Source organism: Manacus vitellinus, unplaced genomic scaffold (genome assembly GCF_001715985.3).
Source record: "Manacus vitellinus isolate BGI_N305 unplaced genomic scaffold, ASM171598v3 scaffold_4_pilon, whole genome shotgun sequence".
Lineage (NCBI taxonomy): Eukaryota > Metazoa > Chordata > Aves > Passeriformes > Pipridae > Manacus > Manacus vitellinus.
In genome coordinates, this window is record NW_021940604.1 from 40,192,239 (window position 1) to 40,201,449 (window position 9,211).

Below are 9,211 nucleotides of genomic sequence, written 5' to 3' on the forward strand. Positions count from 1 at the left end.
TGAAACCCAAATACATTTTACAGAAAAATCATACCTTAGTGAAATGACTGCATGAACATTTTTAATCATCTGAAACCCAACTATTAAAGACTAAGCAAGCTCTGGAACAAAATTAAGTCTTACAGAAATACTTATGTCTGTGCCACGGTCCGAAAGGGGGATGGGGCCGTGACACAGCGCGGGATCAGGACACAAGGTAGGATGCAGGTAGAATCATTTATTGAGGCGTGCACCAGATTCTTTGTCAGTTCAGGCGGGAAAAGGGCCAGAACATGGGATGGGGCATGAGACAGACAAACGGGGGAGCAAATCAGGATAGGGGCACAGGCAAAAGAGGGAGGAACGTGGGAGGAACCGGGGAAGGAAAGGGCGAATGGAGGCTGTCTCCTCTCTGCAGCTTCTCCAGCCAGTCCGCAGGAAAGCAGGGAAGTGGACAAGCCTGAACATGCCCGGGAGATACAAATTCTGGGGAAGCATACAATGTGTATGTACATAATTGTAAAGTCTGCATCATAAAGTCCTTTCAATTGGTGTACATCTTTTTCCACTTCTGAAATTTTCCCATTCTGATTCCTGGTCCTTCACATGTCTGTTTTGGGCTTTAGGGGTTGGTTAGGTTTTTTGTTGGTTTCTTGTTTGGTTTTTCTACTTTATAGCTATGAAATAAGTGCTTATTTGGTATGAATATTAGGAATAACAGTATACTTTTAATAGAGGTCATTACTAGTCTTATTAGACATTTCGGACAAATGAAATAATGGGTCTATACAGAAATTGATTTCTATGTGTTTTTTCAACTATAGTCTTTCTTTAATGCAGTCTTCTGTATTGAGCTTTTTGAGCTTTCAAAAAAAAACTTTTTAAAGTCTAAATATTCAGTGTATAAAAAACGGAAGAATTGGTTCACTTCTTTAGAGGTAAGATTAGTAAAAATATGTTATATCTTACTATAATTGTTGGGGGAAAAAAACCAAACCCAAAACTGTAATGCTCAGCTGGCTGCTTACTTACCTTGATACCCTAATTGCCTTATGGGCTGTTGTTGGTTGTCTTCTAATACTTCATGGGGATTATAAGGATATAGAATTTCTTTATGACACACATGGACCTTTTATTTTGTTGTAGAATAACCCTTATACCTGCCACTCAAAAACCAAAAAAGGTAAAACTCCAACTGAAAACATTTAGGAACACAGTCACACATATGAAGTCTGTACTTTCAGACTGAGAAGGGTATGGATAATAGACTCTGTTAATAGATTATCATTATTCAAGATCCTCCTATAACCATACCACTAATCACAAAAACCACTGCTATCATTGTTACAGCATTAGGCATTATTCTGGCATTAGAATTATCAAAACTCACACACACCTTCTCTACCCCTAAACAAAATACCGCTACAAACTTCTCCAGCACTCTAGGATATTTTAACCCCCTTATACACCGCCTCAGCCCCACTAAGCTCTTAAACAACGGCCAGAACATTGCATTCCATTTAATCGACCTATCTTGATATAAAAAAATAGGCCCTTTCTAATCATTCTATCTGGAGAATTTTTGGCAATTTTGTGCCAGAATTCATAAGTATTCTTCAAAGAAAATAAATGGGAACACTAAAATTCTTCCTATTTTCATATTAGGAATATGAAAAAGCTAAGTTAGAAATAACCTGGAAGGGTAGCTTTCAAATTCTACTTGAACAAGGTAAGGTGAAAACCAAACAACAAACAGCCCTGAATCTAGGCATCTAGTGCTTCCTTTAAATTCTAAGATTACTAAGTATTAAAAATTACTACAATTCCAAAAAAAAGAATCTCGGCATGTTGAATTGATGAAAGCAACACTTTAAAGTGCTTTTATTTATCATATATCTCATTGTAATTTATAAGCTAGTAAATATTTGCAATGCTTGTTTTATGTTATATCCAGTTATTGGTTCTTCTTAAGCATTTCAACAACAAAAGTATTTATATTTTTTTTTTCTTTCACAGCTGAAAGCAAAGCAAAAGGAACACCTGACACGAATCCCTGTGGTAATTACTGACTTCTAATTCCTTTTTTTTTCAGTCCAGTCCTTCCATTTCACTACAGATGATATCGTTATGCCATTACTTTAATTATAATATTCAATATATTATCAAAATGAAAAGTCAGTATATTCTTCCCAAGAGCTATAACTCTGTAGATTACATGTCTGAGGTTCTGACAAATTTTTAAGCATACAATAGTTAAAGATTACCATTTGGGAATTAATGATTTACAATATATATATTTGTGGCTGAAGAGAAGGTTTTCTTTGCTTTTTTTTTTTCCGTATTGTGTATGCACAGTTTATGTTTATGAATGAGTTTTAAACAAATATTATTAATACACTGAAGAAAAACTGAAAAGATATAAATTGCTCTTATTTTAGCTGTTTGGGGCTAAATACCCAAAATACAGCCTTTTAAGAGAGTAGGTTTTTAATAGTCAGACCTTAGAAGCTGTTGATAACAGTATGAATTACACCATGGAAATATAGGCTTCTTTACCAACTTGTCTTTACTTGTTCTACTGTATTCATTTTTGTATTGTTACACTACTGAGTTAGGATTTCCTATTAGGAAAGTTCAGGGCAAAACTGGGTGCAAAACCACAAGGCTACCTCTGTTAATTAGAAGGAAACATGCAGACATAACTGTGGATCAGAAAGTATTAAAAACTATCCCTTGAGAAAACCTTTTAAGTGAATGAAAGGAAAAAAAAGTAAAACAACATAACTTTCTTTATGGATTTTCTTATTTAGATTTGGCTATTGGGACACTAATGGAGAATACATAAATAACTACATGAGTGGTACTATGAGATTCCTAGAATACCTGTGTTTAGTGAGAGAAATTAGTGACAAAGAGAGACTGAAATAGAAGTGTAGTTGTATTTTTTTATTTTTAACTGAATCTTCTGTTTTACTTCCACACGAACTCCACTATTTGACATCTCTCTGTTGGAAACAGTACAAGCTACTCTTATTTCAATGCAGTTACTTGAGCTGAGAGGCCTCTTACCTCTGAAAGCACTGAAAGTCTTTATGTAGCATATGTTCTCTGACTGAAGATGTCTTATCTGATGATTTGTTTATTACTTCTTTTAACACTTCTCACTGTAATACCTGTCACACTTTTCATAATTAATTTAATCTGATGACATTTGCCAGATATAGGAAAATAACACCATATCTAACCAGGTAAATCTTAAACACTTTTTATTTTTACTAATTTCTTTTCCCCTCCTGACTCTCGTTGGGGCAACCACAGCAGAATTCACCTCACCTAACCTTAGACTTTTTACACTGATTGTTTAATCTTAGCTCCATCTAGAGACAATGAAAAGAGAGAGAAATGCTTTAGAGAGTAATTTCTTTTGCCTATTCTTGTAGTTAGGGTTGCTTCTCTCTCATTGGTAAGAGGAAGATACCTTTAAGCTACATAAATATGTGGTTCATCAACCTTGGCTCGCTGCCAGGCTACACCCAGCTACTGTCTTAAAGAGGACTAGAAGAAAATAAGATGCAAAAACTTGGGACAAGGATGGGGAGATCACTTATCAATTAATGTAATGGGCAAAGTAGATTCAAGTTTGAGAAATTTAATTTAATTTGTTGTCAGTTAAAATAGATTTGGATAATGAGAAGCAAAGAACAGTATTACCCCTCCACCTTTACTTTTCTCATGATCAACTTCACTCCTTCATTCCCAACTCCTCTACTTCCTCTCCCACCCCAAATGACACATATCAAGCCACCCACAACAGCTCCTCTCTGCCACTTCTTCATCCTCAAGCTTTTCCCTCACTGTAGTCTGAACTCTTCGTTGTCTGCAGTCCTTCAGGAATATCTAACTTCTCTGGGGTGGGGTACTCCATGTGTATGCATATCTGCTTCACCATGGTCTCCTCCACAGGCTGCAGGTACTTCCTTCCACTCTTTCTTCTCTGACCTTGGTGTCTGCAGGGTTGTTTCTCACACTTTTTGTTCCGTCAGATGTTTTATCCCTTTCAGTAAATACATTTTCCCCTGAGGTGCCCCCACATCAGCCGTGCCCTGCACTTGGTGGATTGGAGCCGGCTAGAACCATCTGTGTCTGGCACAGGGTAGATCCAGCCTCTCCTCACAGAGCCCCCCTGCAGCCCTGTACAACGCAATATCTTGATGGTTAAAGATAGGTAACAGGAAAAATTTCCAAGAGATAGAATACTTAAAAATGTAGGAGATGGGCTGATTTTGTGGAGGGGACTTTTAAGGACCGTGGAACTATACTTACATGTGTATAGCACATACACAGGCCCACAAGACTCTTATTCAACCCATTTTAAAAGTTTTGGCCAATACATTTATTTTGCATGTAGCTGATTGTTCATATTCAATTTAGATGTGTATTTTCTTTTTAAAAAATTATTATTTATTGATTTAAATATTATTTTTTTCGTAAATTAATTGTCCTTGGATTGGTTTAACAGTCAGTTTCAGGAGTTCAATACTCAGTTTTTAAGGTTCAGAACATAGACCTTAGACAAAATTTTAGTATATAGACTTGATTTATTTGGATGTCAAATTAATAACTGAATTGTTAAAGATATTAGGAAGAAATTCTTTACTTTGAGGGTGATGTGACACTCGAACAGGCTGTCCAGAGAAGTTGTAGAAGTGATCAAGGCCAGGTTGGATGGAGCTCTGAACAATTGGGTCTAATGAAAGGTGTCCCTGCTGATGGCAGGGAGGTTAGAACTAGGTCATAATATCATACAATCAATAAAGCTGTAACAGGCCTTTAAGATCATGAAGTCTAACCATTAACCTAACGCCGCTGTGTTCACTGCTAAACCATATCCCCAACTGCCACAGCCACACACCTTTGGAACATTTTTTTTCATAATAGCTAACCTAAACCTCCCCTATAGCAACTTGAGAACATTTTCTATGATCTTTAAGGTCCCTTTCAACTCAAAACATTCTATGATTTCATGATTCTATGATGTCTACAGATTAACAAAGCTGGTACCACTAATACAGTTTCTTCAAATGGAATGGAAAAACACACAAATTATTGTCAGAAATATAATTAATATATATTATATAGTAGTTTGACCTCTTTAGAGTTTCTGATATAAACAGAATATTAAAATTCACAGTTGGTGACTAGTACATGCAAAATTATGGTATAACCTGTTGCCTGTTAAAGACCTGCACAAAAACATGTTTATCTAACTAGTTTCTGCACATCCTGAAGAAGGATGTTTCCAGTATAAAAACATCTCAGAACTCAAAGTCAGCTAAAATATTTAAAATAACTTAAAAAAAAATAAAGTATCTGTGGGAAAGAAGACACTGATTAAAATATCCTCCACTGACTGAATAAAACAAAATTTAATTATTATTAATTATTTTAAAATATTTAATTTTTTTGACTGTAGTAATCTCAGAAAATATCCCAGACTAATTCTCGTGTTAGTTTCAAATCTGATTAAGAATATTTAATACAATTCTTCATTTTTGTTATGGAAGATGTCAAATAAATAACAAATTCCTTGCTTTGTTGCTAGTATATTTGCTAAGGAAGGCTGGTGATACCAACTCAAGGTATAAAAGCATTTGATATATCCCTCTGGAGTTTTTTACTCATCTCTTCTGTCTTTAAAACAGTCATAGGATTGGATGTCTTAGGGAATGAGTAATCAGCGTCAGAGTCCTTTCTTGCTTTCCTACTAATACAAATCTTTCTTGACTTGTTAGCAAAGGTTGTTACTAGATAACAATTTGATTGAATATGCTTATTTGTTTAACTTATTTGTGATCTCAGACTATGGCACACCCTCACCTATAAAATTGTTCCATTACTAGTACTACCAATAAAGTTGTTGTGGATTGAAAGGGTATAGATACAGAGCTGATTTTTTTTCCTCTCAGTCTCATAGGACAGTGTGGGAACCTTATGCTGCAGCTCCCCATGGTGCAAATAGAGTGTAATTATTTTCTGCAAATGACAGGAGAATGTTTCCAAGAATGTGAAAATTCACCTGTTTTAAAGTGCAGAAGGGCAGTATGTTGGAGGGAGCTCTGACAGCAGAGGGTAGAACAATAGCATTACAAACATGTCAGACTTGAAAGGAGCTACATTAACAAGTCAATCTCAAGCAAGTAACCTCCTTTGGGAAGACTTTCTGAAAGTAGGAGTGCAGTTAGCAGTCTAGTTGTGTCACTTCTCGTTATACATTTTTTTAAGCAGCCGACTTGGTCAGAAACATCCTCATTAACTTTATTTTCTATTTTCGGCATGCATTTATTATAGCTGATTTACTCCATTCAGCTTAATATGCCTGCTTTTAATTCATTTCTTGACTTTGCAACCAAGACAGTAGCTGAATGTTTTCTGAACGTTTGTGTGATGTGCATATCTCCTTTGTCTAGGTTGACAGCCATATTCTCTGAGAATTCCAATGAGTTAGGTAAGTCTTTACCTCCCTTGTCTCTCCTTAGGCCATTTTAAAATAATGGCATTATGTTGGCTGCTCTCCAGTCATCTAAGATTTCACTTGATCTATTTTGAAGAGCAGAAGTACATAAAAATGTCTGCCAAAGCATCTTCAATTTCTGTTCTTATTTCCTTAACCCTTTTGGACCTATGCTGTTTGGTCATGGCCCAATAAATTTTAGAAGCCATTTCACCTTATAATAACCATACTGACACACTCTGTCCATATCCTAATTCCTAATCATCCATCTCCATAAATATGATTTCAGATGTAGTCAAATACCTACTCTTATCCTTTATAAGGCCATATATAACCATTACATAGTGTATCCTCAATCCGCTTACACTCTTTCTAGGGGATAGGTTGCAATACGAAAGTTTCTTTTAACAGTGAGCGTGTGTCCAGAGCTCAGGACTGGGCTAGAGAATTAATCATAATTCAGATTTTCAATTAATTTTCTGTTTCTTTCCTGCTCTAGGGAAGAAGCAGCCTGCAAATGAATTACAGCTGATAGTTGTTTGCTTCTTCACAACAACTTGCTGACCCAGAGACATCGTTCTCCTCAATGACCTGCAGTCTGCAGGTTTGCAGCCTTGTCAAGGAAGCAAGAAGTACTCAATATTTCTTTGTTTCTCTGCATAAGCATGTCAGAATCATCATAATTAGCTCCTGAAAGGACCTCAAGAAGTTATGTAGTCTGTCTTCTCATGCTAGAGTAAAATTGTGTTTTCTACTCTTAATAACCTTTGGTTATGGAGATCCCATAACCACCTTGAGCAATCTGTTCAACGTTTATTTAAACTTTAGGTTTTCAACTTCACCCTAATTTTTTATATAATTCTTAGAAAAAAGATTAAAAAATAATGTATGCTACTGCACACATTACAGCAGTTGAAAAACCTCTTAATGTTTCTGTGTGTGAGACACTGATTATGCCTAACAAAAGTCTAGAGACAGAGCCTGGGGCTGATCCTAAACACTTACAAGATCTATTTGATGTGATTTGTCCCACAGAAATCAAGATGACAGCTGATTATAAATATTTTATGTTGTCATCTACCAACATTTTTTAGCTGTAAAAGCTTTCAATATTGAGCAGTATGCTAATTCTGAGGTACTTTTATGAATGCAACACTGATCCTAGCTGGATCACGTGCAAGAAGTGAAACTAGAGCCTTTGAATTTAACAGAAAAGGCTGTTACTATCTTTACTAAGTCACATTCTTATCTTTATCCAATTGAAAGAATTGTATTAGGAAATCTCTCTCTGTGTCTTCTCTTCCTTATCACTGGACAAAGCCCAAAATGATGTTGACATGACTGCTTCAACCTAATGCTAGATATTTAAAAAAACCCCAGAGCAATAAAACTCTGTGATCCAGAAACCAGTCGATATCATATAGTGTTCTATACCAAATAATGATCCACTGTGAAATGTCAATCATGGAATCTCACACTGAGAAAAAGGTTCACTTCAGTTAATTCCCTGAGACCACAGGCCGAGACTGAACACCTTTGCAGGTACAACAGGTCATCTGGAGAATGCTGACTCATTACTCTGCTCTAATCTTTGTGTTTATTTTTTGAAGAACTGTTATTTGAGTTTCATTAGGCTCAATGAAGATTTTGACATTTAAAATTTAAAGAGTGGAATTCAAGTACTGATTGAGGGGACCTCCTTTTGAGTGTGTTGGTCATTCTGTGACCATTTAAAGATAATTTTTAATATCAGAAGAGGTACCCTGGAATTCCACACTTTCTAAAGACACTAACCATTTATAAAATCTGCCTCTGTCTCTAACATTAAAGATACTAATGGTTACTGAGCAGGCAAACCATGATGTCCCATTGTTAAGGTAGGGAGAGGAAGTTATATTGAATTATATATACTAAAAACATGACCTAAATTCTTCTCTTTCCTTTTTTGCTGATTACAGCTGATAAAAGTATTTTTTTTGAGTTTTTACCCCACTTTTTTTACTTGTTCATGTCTTTTGCTATGTTGAGTCCTGGAGAAGAGAACTACAGTAACATGCTCTTTTGTCTTACCTTGTTCCAATTGCAACTTTAGTCATGTAAGTCTGTATAACTGACCTTTATATTACATTGCATTGCAAATTGCAGCCTAAGTCATTGTTATGCTTCCCAATTATATGCTGGAAATAAGTTGTCATACTTGAAGAAAAATAATTCCAGGAAAACAGAGCCCTATCAGAACTCACAGAGTACTAGCCATATTGTCATTTGTTACGTTAAAATTTTGACAGGTGCATCTCAAAGGCAAGTGTATCAGCCCAAACGTACCAAGAAATTTATATGATCATACACATCACGTGATTGCACTCAAGATAATCTGTTCCATAACCTTTCCTGGCACTGAGGTCAGGCTGAGAGGCCTATAGTTCCCCAGATCCTCCTTCTGACCCTTCTTGTAGATGGACATCATATTTGCTAACATTCAGTCCAGGACCGCTGGTAAATATCTGGAAGTGGCTTGGAGAGCACTTCCACTAGCTCCTTCAATACCCTTGGATTGTTCCCATCTCACCCCATAGACTTATGCATGTCTAAGTGGTGTAGGAAGTCACTGACCATTTGCACTTGGATTATGGGGTATTCATTCTGTTCCCCATCCCTATTTTCCAGCTCAGGGGGATGCATACCTGAAGAACAACTGGTCTCACTATCACAGACTGAGGC

The 9,211-nt window shown here is 36.1% G+C and overlaps 1 long non-coding RNA gene across 1 annotated transcript; it reads left to right on the top strand.

The window, feature by feature from the left end:
• Nucleotides 1-2,008: 2,008 nt before the first annotated feature.
• LOC108641097 lies at nucleotides 2,009-9,211 on the top strand. Its single transcript, XR_001921755.1, has 3 exons — nucleotides 2,009-2,037; nucleotides 6,447-6,484; nucleotides 9,158-9,211. It is a non-coding gene; the product is annotated as an uncharacterized LOC108641097 (long non-coding RNA).